Source organism: Pseudophryne corroboree, chromosome 10, assembly GCF_028390025.1.
Source record: "Pseudophryne corroboree isolate aPseCor3 chromosome 10, aPseCor3.hap2, whole genome shotgun sequence".
In the NCBI taxonomy this organism is placed as follows: domain Eukaryota; kingdom Metazoa; phylum Chordata; class Amphibia; order Anura; family Myobatrachidae; genus Pseudophryne; species Pseudophryne corroboree.
The window spans coordinates 319,996,424-320,010,218 of record NC_086453.1 but is presented as its reverse complement, the minus strand read 5'-3'; the positions used below and the strand labels follow the sequence as shown (position 1 = coordinate 320,010,218).

The following is a 13,795-nucleotide window of genomic DNA, read 5'->3' as shown; positions in this document are numbered from 1 at the left end:
GTCTTTTATTTTACTTTACAAAGGCGGGATGTACTGCATTCAAAGACAAGGCTGCAGGTGCACAATTCAGACACTACCAATCGATTAATAATAATCAGTGCAATAAAATGTTGTATTTTGAGCGAGGCTTTTTGCACAGTTATGGCAGCTTGCCCACCAACGTCCAGGTGACTTCATTAATCAGGCAAGTCCCTACCATATTGGGGGGTACAAGTCCATGGCACAGGACACCCCAAACTCAAGCCGCCAAGGGCAACACTCTAGTGCAGAGGTTCCCAAACTGTGTGCCGTGGCTCCCTGGGGTGCCTCGGGACACTTGCAGGGGTGCCCTGGGTTGGTGGTCCAGGACCAATTAAAATTGTTCATGGTCAATATAACAGGCAAAACCAGTGCTGGTGGCTGCCAGTCATAAAATATGTGGCCAAACAGAAGCAAATCTTGTCCCTCACCACACAACTGACCCTAAGGATGACATATAAACGCGATCTACTTAATGTAATATTTCTTTCTAAATTTCTCATTAAGAATTTTTTGGCCTAGGGGTGCCGTGAAAAGAATTCTGATATTCTAGGGCGCCGTGATTCAAAAAAGTTTGGAAACCACTGCTCTAGTGAAAAAATATAGAATGAAAAAAGTGAAGATATTTGGGTTAGTGAGAGAGGTTGCTGATATTCAGCTGAGGTAAAATAGTGAGAGGTAACACAGTGAGGAATAAGGTAGTGAGAGGTAAAGTAGTGAGAAGTGAAAGTGGGAAATGGGTTACATTGAAACAACACACACAATAGGGATGTAAGGAAATTGTTAGCCTGTGTTGCTCCTGAGGCCGACCAGCCACAGCAGTCAAGGGGGACCCGTGCCCCAAACACCCCCATCTGACATTCTAATATACATTTGTGCAGAACCTTGCTCTGCATGCAGTCTAAGAAATATCGGGAACCTAATTAAAACCAATATATAAGACAGGTGGGTGTGGGTGCTACCACCAGGCAGAAGGGGTATTTTGCCTTCTATTGTGTATGTACATACACAGCATTAGGTATATAGGGGAGGGATCCTGGGGTGCACATCGGTAATGAGAGGTGCGACCCTGCGGAGACCTTTCAGTACTGCATACAAAGACAAGGCTGCAGGTGCACAATTCAAACACTATCATTCGATTAATAATAATCATTGCAATAAAATTTAGCATTTTGAGTGAGGTACTTCTCGTGGTTATGGCCATAAATAACGGTTTGCCCACCCGTGTCCAGGTGGGATGTACTAAGCATTGCATCCATCATGCAATACATCTGCCACTTATCGGGTACATACCAGCGTTAATAATTGTCACTGATTCACGTGTTTTGGCAAATTCACAGGCGTTTTCATCCATTTTTGGGTCCGTTTTCGCCCATGACGATTTGACAAAAAAAGTGAAAAGGCATTGGTGAAAAGGGATTCAAAAACAGGTAAAAGCACCTGCCATTGAATACCCAGGGTCAAATTAGTGCCGTTTTTTTGGCTAGCTGAAAAAAATGGCACTAACTGAATACCCCCCTATGTGTGTAAGCGACACTAAAATGCCATGGGAGGGCGCAAAATGTGTAATTACACCACTGCATGTTTAGCGTTATGCCGGAAGTGCAGAGAATGCTGGCACCGCCAGGAGAAGATGCAGAAAGCTGTACCTTTTGCCATGAAGCCCCTGGCAGCGAGTAATTAGAAACCTTACTGTGGGGCATAATTTGTAAGGGGCATTTTTGTGTGTGGGACATAAAAGGGTGTCAGCGGCATAACTGTGTGTGACATAATATGTAATAGGCATTACGGTGCATGGTATAATGTGTAATGGGCATTGCTGTGCATGGCATAATGTGTGATGGCCATTACGGTGTGTGGCACAATGTGTAATAAGCATTACGGTGTGTGGCACAATGTGTAATAAGCATTACGGTGTGTGGTATAATATGCAGTGGGCATTACAGTGTGTGGCATAATATGTAATGGCCATTGTGGTGAGTGGTGTAATATGTAATGGGCATTACAGTGTGTGGCAGAATGTGTAATAGGCATTACGGTGTGTGGTATAATATGTAATAAGCATTATGATGTGTGGTATAATATGTAATAAGCTTTACGGTGTGTGGTATAATATGTATTGGGAATTACGGTGTGTGGCATAATGTGTAATAAGCATTACGGTGTGTGGTATAATATGTAATGGGCATTTCGGTGTGTGGTATAATATATCATGGGCAGTACAGTATGTGGCATAATGTGTAATAAGCATTACGATGAGTGGCATAATGTGTAATGGGCATTACGGTGTTTGGCATAATGTGTAAGGGGCATTACGGTGTGTGGCATAATGTGTAATAAGCATTACGGTGTGTGGCATAATGTGTAATGAGCATTACAGTGTGTGTCATAATGTGTATTGGGCATTACAGTGTGTGGCATAATGTGCAATAAGCATTATGGTGTGTGGTATAATATGTATTGGGCATTATGGTGTGTGGCATAATGTGTAATAAGCATTACGGTGTGTGGTATAATATGTAATGGACATTACAGTGTGTGGCATAATATGTAATGGGCATTATGGTGTGTGGTATAATATGTAATGGGCATTACAGTGTGTGGCAGAATGTGTAATAGGCATTATGGTGTGTGGTATAATATGTAATTAGCATTAAGGTGTGTGGTATAATATGTAATGGGCATTACAGTATGTGGCATAATGTGTAATAAGTATTACGGTGAGTGGCATAATGTGTAATAAACATTATGGTGTGTGGCATAATGTGTAATGGGCATTACGGTGTTTGGCATAGTGTGTAAGGGGCATTACGGTGTGTGGCATAATGTGTATTGGGCATTACGGTGTGTGGCATAATGTGTAATGGGCATTACGGTGTATGGCATAATGTGTATTGGGCATTACGGTGTGTGGCATAAAGTGTAATAAGCATTACGGTGTGTGGAATAATATGTAATGGGCATTACGGTGTGTGGTATAATATGTATTGGGCATTACGGTGTGTGGCATAATGTGTAATAAGCGTTACGGTGTGTGGTATAATATGTATGGGCATTATGGTGTGTGGTATAATATGTAATAAGAATTACGATGTGTGGCATAATGTGTAATAAGGATTACTGTGTTTGGCATAATGTGTAATACGCATGATGGTGTGTGGCATAATGTGGCTATGCCCCTATAGTAATGTAGCCACTCCCCTGGTTTTGTGTGATCATGCCCCCTCATGACACGTGACCACGCCCATTTTTTTTTGCTATCAGTACCACTAAGAAAAAAATTGTACTTGCACCTCTGCACACACTGCACAGTCACACACTACATTGATCTGCTATCTGCAATGGTTTAAACTGACAATGGACCTAATTCAGAGTTGTATGCTATTGCAATTGTAATTTTTTATGCTACGCAACTGCTAATATTAGCAAGAGAGCTGCCGCCCAAAAATTAAAACAGACGCCTACCGGAGCGCAAGCAACTCATTCACACTTTACGTACACATACACAGCCAATATGCACGAAAGTTAAACATCGACTGCTCGAGTAGGTCTATGGTTACGCAGGCTAGACGCGGCAGTAGTCACGCAGGTGCCATGTTTTTGTAGACAGGAGCTCGCAGCTGACTTCACATACACGCCCCATTAATGGCTAGGACACGCCTGCATTTTTAAAACCACTACCTGCTAATACTATGTTACCACCCCCAAACAGACACTTCCTGTCAATCACTTTGCGACTTAATCTTCATAGCAAATGCAATCATAAAGGAACCTATGTGCACGCACAATGCGATCGCAGCACGTGCGCAGTCTGCCAATAAACACACAATTGCGAAAACATCGACATAGTGTACAACGCTGAATTAGGCCGAAGAATAATCATTCTGATGGAAGTGGCTACCAGTGCCTGGATGGATGTCTATTTTCTTTGTGAAGCTTCCTTACACAGATCCTAATGCACTACGTAAGAGTACTTAGGGTCTGATTTTCTTTATTCCCTTTTTTTTTTATTGAGACTGCTAGTAACCTGTATATCTTTTCTAAAACGCCTTATATTCTTTGTAATCTTTTTACCCTTGTAAACCCAAAGATATTTCTTAATTATAATAAAAATATAATTAGTTTCACTTTCTGACTGCTGTGTTGTTGAACCCAAGTCAAGTGAATTACATGTTACCTATTTTTCATGAGCTATTGTGATTTGTGGTTACAGGTAAAGCTAAAAATGCCTGCAACGTCTGTAGTACGTTGAAAAGTCTTTGCTGGTGGCAGCGGAGATTCGCACGGCGCTGGCGCAACTCTCAAATTGGTGTATCTGGAGAGTGGGGCGGCCGGGGTTCATGACAAAGCGGCAGTACGGATGGTGTAATGGTTAGCATTACTGCCTCACAGCACTGAGGTAATGGGTTTGATTCCCACCATGGCCCTAACTGTGTGGAGTTTGTATATTCTCCCCGTACTTGCATGGGTTTCCTCCTACTGGTAGGTTAATTGGCTCCCAACAAAATTAACCATAGCATGAAAGTCTGCAGGTACATGTGATAGGGAATATAGAGTGTAAGCTCCACTGGGGCAGGGACTGATGTGAATGGGCAAATATTCTCTGTTAAGCGCTGTGGAATATGTGTGCGCTATATAAATAACTGGTAATAAATAAATAAATAAGAATAACTAGCTACATATAGCTACAGTAGACCTACAAGAGTTCCCATGCAGGATAAAATAGCTGATGTGTTGAGTGTCTGACTGACTGTGGTATATGAGGTTGAGTGTTTGAGTACTGTGTATGGATCGGCACGGCCGGATAAACAATGGGGCTGATGGAACTGCAGCTCCAGGCCCACAAGCAAAATAGGCCCACAGCAACTACATACTGCTGTTAACAGGAAAATAAATTCCTGCTACAACAGCATGCCAGTGACTCTGCTGTCTGGTGGGTACAGCTGCAGAGCCACCCAGGCAGCACATCTTTTTACTGCCGGCTGCAGGGAACTGGAACTGGAGTATCGAGCGGCACTAAGACCCAGCAGCACTGCTCTCCTGTTGCCTGCACCGCGGCAGTGTAGAGGGGATGAGTGGGAGGCGACCAGGGCCGGCCATACCATTGCACAGCGTAAGTGGCTACTAAGGCATAGTGAGAAGGGCGCCAGGCAGCCTGGATTACACTTCCTAGCCTACTCGGAAGCCCTTGCTGCATCTGCGGCTCTGGGGGTTCCCATTGTGTTCCTTTCTCAACCTCGGCTCCCTCTAGATGCCGGGGCGGGCCGGCCGCGGCTGTGTGCGGTGATTGGTGGCCAGGTCTCCCGTGAAACTATCACTGTGTGCTGGTAGGTCAGATACCCCAGAGCACCCTGTTCCTGAGCTGGAGCCACCATCTGCCAGTAACAGGTAACATAAAGAATATATTAACCCAGAGCTATCAATATGTAGCAGTAGCATCACTGCTCCTCACCTTGTTACCAGGTTAAACCACCCCATTCCCCACCCCCCACCAGACTAATCACCCCTCCCCACCAAACTAATCCTCCTCCTCCCCCTGTCACCAGGCACACCCACCCCCTCACCAGACTAATCCCCCCTCCTCCCCATGTCACCAGGCTCACCCACCCCTCTCACCTGACTAATACCCCTTCTCCCCATGTCACCAGGCTCACCCACCCCTCTAACCGGGCTAATCCTCCTTCTCCCCTCATCACCAGGCTCACCCACCCCCTCACCAGACTAATCCCCCCTCCTCCCCCTGTAACCCGGCTCACCCACCCCTCTCACTAGGCTAATCCCCCTCCTCCCCTCATCACCAGGCTCACCCACCCCCCTCACCAGACTAATCCCCCTCCTCCCCCTGTCACCAGGCCCACCCACCCCTCTCACCAGGCTAATCCCCCTCCTCCCCCTGTCACCGGGCTCACCCACCCCCCTCACCAGACTAATCCCCCTCCTCCCCCTGTCACCGGGCTCACCCAACCCCCTCACCAGACTAATCCCCCTCCACCCCCTGTCACCGGGCTCACCCACCCCCCTCATCAGACTAACCCCCACCACCACCAGACTTCCTGGTTTGCATTCAGCCACTTTAATGCAGAGCAGGGGTTGGTCCACCTTTGACAAAAATGTAACCCCAATACAGCGAAACACGTTAGGAGCATTTTGATCATCCACCTCTTAACCCTTACACCAACCGTAGTCTCCAGAGCCCGCATCCGAGTCAGCATCCGAGTCTGGCTCGGGTTTTCCCGCCTGACTCGGAAACCAGAACGAGGCAAAACGTCATCATCCTGCTGTCGGATTCTCGCGGAGTTTGGATTCCATATAAGGAGCCGCGCGTCGCCGCCATTTTCACTCCAGCATTGGAGAGTGTATAGAGAGGACGTGTCTCCGTTCTCTCAGTGTCTGTGTCTTGTGCTGCATCTGTCCAGTCACAGTGGTTGTGTCCTCTGCTGCCATATGTCCAGTGCAGCTGTATATGTCCGGTCCAGTGGTGCTGTGTTGTGCTGCATCAGTTCAGTGGTGGTGTAATGTGCTGCATCAGTCCAGTCACAGTGATGGTGTCCTCTGCTGCCATATGTCCAGTGCTACGGTATAGGATGCTGTGTTGTGCTGCATCAGACCAGTGGTAGTGTCCTGTGCATCAGCCATCATTCATTCCAGTGACCAGTCACAGTGGTATCCTCTGCTGCCATATGTCCAGTGCTGCTGTATAATAATAAGTCCCTTACAGGGTTGCTGTGTTGTCCTGCATCAGACCAGTGGTAGTGTCCTGTGCATCAGCCATCAGTCATTCCAGTGACCAGTCACAGTGGTATCCTCTGCTGCCATATGTCCAGTGCTGCTGTATAATAAAAACAAGTCCCTTCGGTATTGCTGTGTTGTCCTGCATCAGACTAGTGGTAGTGTCCTGTGCATCAGCCATCAGTCATTCCAGTGACCAGTCACAGTGGTATCCTCTGCTTCCATATGTCCAGTGCTGCTGTATAATAATAACAACAAGTCCCTTACAGTGTTGCTGTGTTGTCCTGCATCACACCAGTGGTAGTGTCCTGTGCATCAACCATCAGTCATTCCAGTGACCAATCACAGTGGTATCCTCTGCTGCCATATTTCCAGTGCTGCTGTATAATAATAACAAGTCCCTTACAGTGTTGCTGTGTTGTCCTGCATCACACCAGTGGTAGTGTCCTGTGCATCAGCCATCATTCATTCCAGTGACCAGTCACAGTGGTATCCTCTGCTGCCATATTTCCAGTGCTGCTGTATAATAATAACAACAAGTCCCTTACAGTGTTGCTGTGTTGTCCTGCATCACACCAGTGGTAGTGTCCTGTGCATCAACCATCAGTCATTCCAGTGACCAATCACAGTGGTATCCTCTGCTGCCATATTTCCAGTGCTGCTGTATAATAATAACAACAAGTCCCTTACAGTGTTGCTGTGTTGTCCTGCATCACACCAGTGGTAGTGTCCTGTGCATCAGCCATCATTCATTCCAGTGACCAGTCACAGTGGTATACTCTGCTGCCATATGTCCAGTGCTGCTGTATAATAATAAGTCCCTTACAGTGTTGCTGTGTTGTCCTGCATCAGACCAGTGGTAGTGTCCTGTGCATCAGCCATCAGTCATTCCAGTGGCCAGTCACAGTGGTATACTCTGCTGCCATATGTCCAGTGCTCCTGTGCCGCATATTGTGTTATATAACTCCAGAAAAATAATGGAGAAAAAAAATGTGGAGGATAAAATAGGGAAGATCAAGAACCACTTCCTCCTAGTGCTGAAGCTGCTGCCACTAGTCATGACATAGATGATGAAATGGCATCAACGTCGTTTGCCAAGGCTGATGCCCAATGTGATAGTAGAGAGCATGTGAAATCCAAAAAGCCAAAGTTCAGTAAAAATACCCCCAAAAATTAATTTAAATCGTCTGAGGAGAAATGGAAACTTGCCAATATGCCATTTACAGCACGTAGTGGCAAGGAACGGCTGAGGCCCTGGCCTATGTTCATGACTAGTGGTTCAGCTTCACATGACGATGGAAGCCCTCATCCTCCCGCTAGAAAAATTAAGAGTTAAGCTGGAAAAAGCACAGTAAAGAACTGTGCGTTCTGAGATGGTATCACAAATCCCCACGGAGAGTCCAAGTGTGTCGGCGGTTGCGATGCCTGACCTTTCCAACACTGGACGAGAAGAGGTGGCTCATTCCACCATTTGCACGCCCCCTGCAAGTGCTGGAAGGAGCGCCCATAGTTCAGTTTCTGATATTCAAATTGAAGATGTCACTGTTGAAGTACACCAGGATGAGGATATGGGTGTTGCTGGCACTGAGTAGGAAGTTGACGATGAGGATTCTGATTGTGATGTGGTTTGTTTAAATGAAGCACCGGGGGAGACACCTGTTGTCTGTGGGATGAAGAAGCCCATTGTGATGCTTGAGCAAAATACCAAAAAAGCCACCTCTTCGGTGTGGAATTATTTCTCCACAAATCGGGACAACATGTGTCAAGCCGTGTGTTGCCTCTGTCAATCTGTAAAAAGTAGGGGTAAGGATGTTAACCACCTAGGAACATTCTCCCTTATACGTCACCTGCAGCGCATTCATCAGAAGTCAGTGTCAAGTTTTGAAACTTTGGGTAAGAGTGTAAGCAGTCCACTGACACCTAAATCCCTTCTTCCTCTTGTACCCAAGCTCCTGCAAGCCACACCACCAACTCCCTCAACGTCAACTTCCTCCTCAGTCAGGAACGTCAGTAGTCCAGCAGGCCATGTCACTGTCAAGACTGAGGAGTCCTCTCCTAACTGTGATTCCTCCGTAGGATACTTGAGTGGTATGCCTGCTGTTGCTGCCACTGCTGTTGTTGCTGCTGGGAGTCGATCGTCATCCCAGAGGGGAAGTCGGAAGACCACTTGTACTACTTCCAGTAAGCAACTGACTGTCCAACTTTCCTTTGTGAGGAAGATGAAATATGACAGGTTGCAAAGCGGATAACTGAGGCCTTGACACTTATGTTGGTGTTAGACGTGCGTTCGGTATCCGCCATTAATGCAGTGGGATTTAGACAATTGATGGAGGTATTGTGTCCCCGGTACCAAACCCCATCTAGATTCCACTTCACTAGGCAGGCGATACCGAGAATTTACAGAGATGTCAGAAAAAGTGTCGCCAATGTCCTAAAAAATGTGATTGTATCCAGTGTCCACTTAACCACGGACATGTGGACAAGTGGAGCAGGGCAGACTCAGGACTATATATGACTGTGACAGCCCACTGGGTAGATGTATTGCCTCCCGCAGCAACAACAGCAGCAGTGGGACCAGTAGCAGCATCTCGCAAATCCAAACTAATTTCTAGGCAGGCTACGCTGTGTATCACCGCTTTCCGTAAGAGGCACACAGCTGACAACCTCTTACGGAAACTGAGGGACATCATCGTGCATTGGCTTACCGCACTTTGACTCTTCTGGGGATTTGTGATATCGGACAACGCCACCAATATTGTGCGTGCATTACAACTGGACAAATTCCAGCACGTCCCATGTTTTGCACATACAATTAATTTGGTGGTGCAGAATTTTTTGAAAAATGACAGGGGCGTGCAAGAGATGCTGTCGGTGGCCCAAAAAATTTGCTGGCCACTTTCGACATTCTGCCACTGCGTGCCGAAGACTGGAGCACCAGCAAACACTCCTGAACCTGCCCTGCCATCAACTGAAGCAAGAGGTGGTAACAAGGTGGAATTCAACACTCTATATGCTTCAGAGGATGGAGGAGCAGCAAAATGCCATTAAAGCCTATACATTTACCTACAATATAGGCAAAGTAGGGGGAATGCACCTGACTGAAGCACAGTGGAGAATGATTTCCGTCTTGTGCAAGGTTCTCCAACCCTTTGAACTTGCCACACGTGAAGTCAGTTCAGACACTGCCAGCTTGAGTCAGGTCATTCCCCTTTATCAGGCCTTTGCAGAAGCAGCTGGAGAAATTAAAGGAGGAGCTAAGACGGAGCGATTCCGCTAAGTTTGTGGGACTTGTGGATGTAGCCCTTCATTCGCTTTGCAAGGATTCAAGGTTGGTCAATCTGTCGAAATCAGAGCACTACATTTTGGCCACCGTGCTCGATCCTAGGTTTAAAGCCTACGTTGTATCTCCCTTTCTGGCAGAAACAAGTGTGCAGAGGTGCAAAGACCTGCTGGTGAGTAAATTGTCAACTCAAGCGGAACGTGACCCGTCAACAGCTCCTCCTTCAATTTCTCCCGTCACTGGGGCTGCAAGGAAAAGGATAAGATTTCCTAGCCCACCCGCTGGTGGTGATTCAGGGCAGTCAGGAGTGAAAGCTGACATCAGGTCCGGACTGAAGGACCTGCCAACGATTACTGACATGTCTACTGTCACTGCATATGATTCTGTCACAATTGAAAGAATGGTGGAGGATTATATGAGTGACAGCATCCAAGTAGGCATGTCAGACAATCCGTATGTATACTGGCAGGAAAAAGAGGCAATTTGGATGCCCTTCCACAAACTGGCTTAATTTTACCTAAGTCGCCCCCCCCCCCCCCCCCCCCCTTACAGTGTGCACTCCGAAAGAATGTTTAGTGCAGCCGGTAACCTTGTCAGCGATTGGCGTAGGAGGTTACTTCCACAAAATATGGAGAAGATGATGTTCATCAAAATTAATTATAAATTCCTCCGGGAAGACCAGCAATTGTCTTCTGAAAGTACACCACAGGGACCTGTAATGGTGGATTCCAGTGGGACGAATTAATACTCTGTGAGGAGGGGGATGTACACAGTGAAAGGGGTGAGAAATCGGAGGATGAGGTGGACATCTTGCCTCTGTAGAGCCAGTTTGTGCAAGGAGAGATTGATTGCTTCTTTTTTGGTGGGGGCCCAAACAAACCAGTTATTTCAGCCACAGTTGTGTGGCAGACCCTGACGCTGAAATGATTGGTTTGTTAAAGTGTGCATGTCCTGCTTATACAACATAAGGGTGGGTGGGAGGGCCCAAGGACAATTTCATCTTGCACCTCTTTTTCTTCTTTGCATCATGTGCTGTTTGGGGACTATTTTTTTAAAGTGCCATCCTTTCTGACACTTCCATATATGTCCAGTGGTACTGCCATATAATTCCAGTGATATTGCCGTATAATTCCAGTGATTTTGCTGTATAATTCCAGTGGGAATTATTTGTGTCACTTGGCTTAGTCGTACAGCTACCTTGGTGCAACTTTTAGGCCTAAAAACAATATTGTGAGGTGTGAGGTGTTCAGAATAGACTGGAAATGAGTGCAAATTAATGTTATTGAGGTTATTAATACCATAGGATCAAAATTACACCCAAATTTTCTGAGAGTTACACAAAAGGGGTCATCATAGGAATGGACACGTTTACTGTGTATGGATGGTCGGGCAGGATTACTAATTGCAGTTTATCATATAGGTGTTTGTATATACATACAATGTGTGTTTTTTTAAACATTTAGGTTAATTTAAATTTTTATCCATGTATTATTGAATTATTTAAATTACCATAGCTGCCAAGCTTGTCTATTGTATACCTACTATTCATCCCCCTGTATCCCTCCCATCTTCCTCCCATCTTCCACTGTACTTCTCCCTTTTTTCCTCCGCTCTTAATAAAATATTCACACACACACACACACACACACACACACACACACACACACACACACAGCACTGGTCACACTCCCATACCCAGGGCCGGATTAACAATGGGGCGGATGGAGCTGCAGCTCCAGGCCCCCCACTGAAAATAGGCCCAGAGATCCTCTGCAGTTCAGATAGTGTTGACAGGAAAAAAAAAACTTTTCTCCTGTCATCACCAATAGTATTCCCTCACTCGACTCCTGTCTCAGAGAGCCAAAGCTCTGCCTATCCCCTTCCAAGTTGCCATCAGCTGTGCACAAACGCTCTCCCCACGTCAGCTGAAGCTCATACCCAGGCCAGCCAGGTCGATATAGGCTCCTCCCCCAGACCGCGATAAGCTCCGCCTCCTTGTCCACATGCGCTCTCCCCTCGTCAGCGAAGCTCAGACCCAGGCCATGTTCGAAATAGGCTCCTCCCCCAGATCGCGATAGGCTCCGCCTCCTTGTCCATCTACAGCAGTGCCCACGATTGGCAAAAGGTCCTTTCACATGCCATCCCTTTGAAGCTCTGGGCCATTATAAGCCCTGCCCCCTGGTTCTTCCACTGCTGAGCCCTGATGCCTGAAGCATCGCCCCCGGGCCGTTCTAAGCTCCGCCCACTGGACATTACACAGTGCTCCCCGCCCGGGTCATCTGTGAGGTGTTCCGTGCAGCTGCTGTTTGAGATACAAAGGAGAATATGCTGTGTATCCCTATGCCCAGGACAGCACACTAAGCAGTCCTGAGTTTCTCTCACTGAGCCTTTGTGTTCCTGAAATCCCAACATTGAAAGTTATGTCTGCATGTTCTGTGACCTTAATGACACACTGTTTTAAATATTGCTCAGAGATATATATATATATATATATATATATATAATATTATCCATCTATTGTGTGTGATAATCATTTGAATTCTGGCCAGTGTGTATTACGTACACTACCATGCGGTGTAATATAACAAACGGATGCTGCTGTGCGGTGTAATGTGACTAACTGATGCTGCTGTGCGGTGTAATGGGACTAACGGACGCTACCGTGCTGCATAATGTGACTATTGGACGCTGCCATGTGGTGTAATGTGACTCAGACACTATCATGCGGTGTAACGGAAGCTGGCGTGTGGTGTAATGTGAATAGTGACTAACGGATGCTGCTGTGCAGTGTAATGTGACTAACGGACGCTACCAAGCATCATAATGTGACTAATGGATGCTACCATGTGGTGTAATATGACTAACGGTTGCTGCTGTGCGGTTTAATGTGACTAACGGACACTACACACTATTGCGCGGTGTAGTGTGACTCGGATACTACCGTGCAGTGTAATGTAACTAACGGACACTGCTAGCTGTGTAATGTGACTAACGGACACTACACACTACCGCATGGAGTAATGTGACTGTCAGACACTATCGTGTGATGTATTGTGACTAATGGACACTGCCATGCAGTGTAATGTGACTAACGGACGCTGTCTTGCGGTGTAATGTGACGAACGGATGCTGCCGTGCGGTGTTATGTGACTAACGGACGCTGTTGTGCAGTGTAGTGTGACTAATGGACGTTACCGTGTGGTGTAATGTGACTAACGGATGCTGTTGAGCGGTATAATGTGACTAACGGACGCTGTTGTGCAATGTAGTGTGACTAATGGACGTTACCATGTGGTGTAATGTGACTAACGGATGCTGTTGTGCCCTTTATAAAATATTGAGGGTGGCACCAATGGACGCACCAAAATGTCTAGTTATGGCTCTAGTGGTCACTGATGCTCTCTATAGTATACTGGGGCCACTGATGCTCCCTGTAGTATACAGGGGTCACTGATGCTCTCTGTAATATATGGCGGTCACCAATGCTCTCTGTAATATACAGTGGTCACTGATGTTCTCTAATATATGGTGGTAACTGGTGCTCTCTGTAGTAAACAGGGGTCACTGATGCTCTCTGTAATATATGGTGGTCACTGATTTTTTCTGTAATATATATGGTGGTCACTGATGCTCTCTGTAGTATACAGTGGTCACTGATACTCTCTGTAATATATAGTGTTCACTGATGCTCTGTAATATACGGTGGTTACTGATGCTCTCTGTAATATACAGTGGTCACTGATGTTCTCTGTAGTATATGGTGGTCAC

At 46.4% G+C, this 13,795-nt stretch overlaps 1 long non-coding RNA gene across 1 annotated transcript in view; it reads left to right on the top strand.

Annotated features, from left to right (window-relative positions):
- Window positions 1–13,795, top strand: part of LOC134966624 (uncharacterized) — a 355,275-nt gene that overhangs the window by 52,014 nt on the left and 289,466 nt on the right. The window lies entirely within an intron of this gene.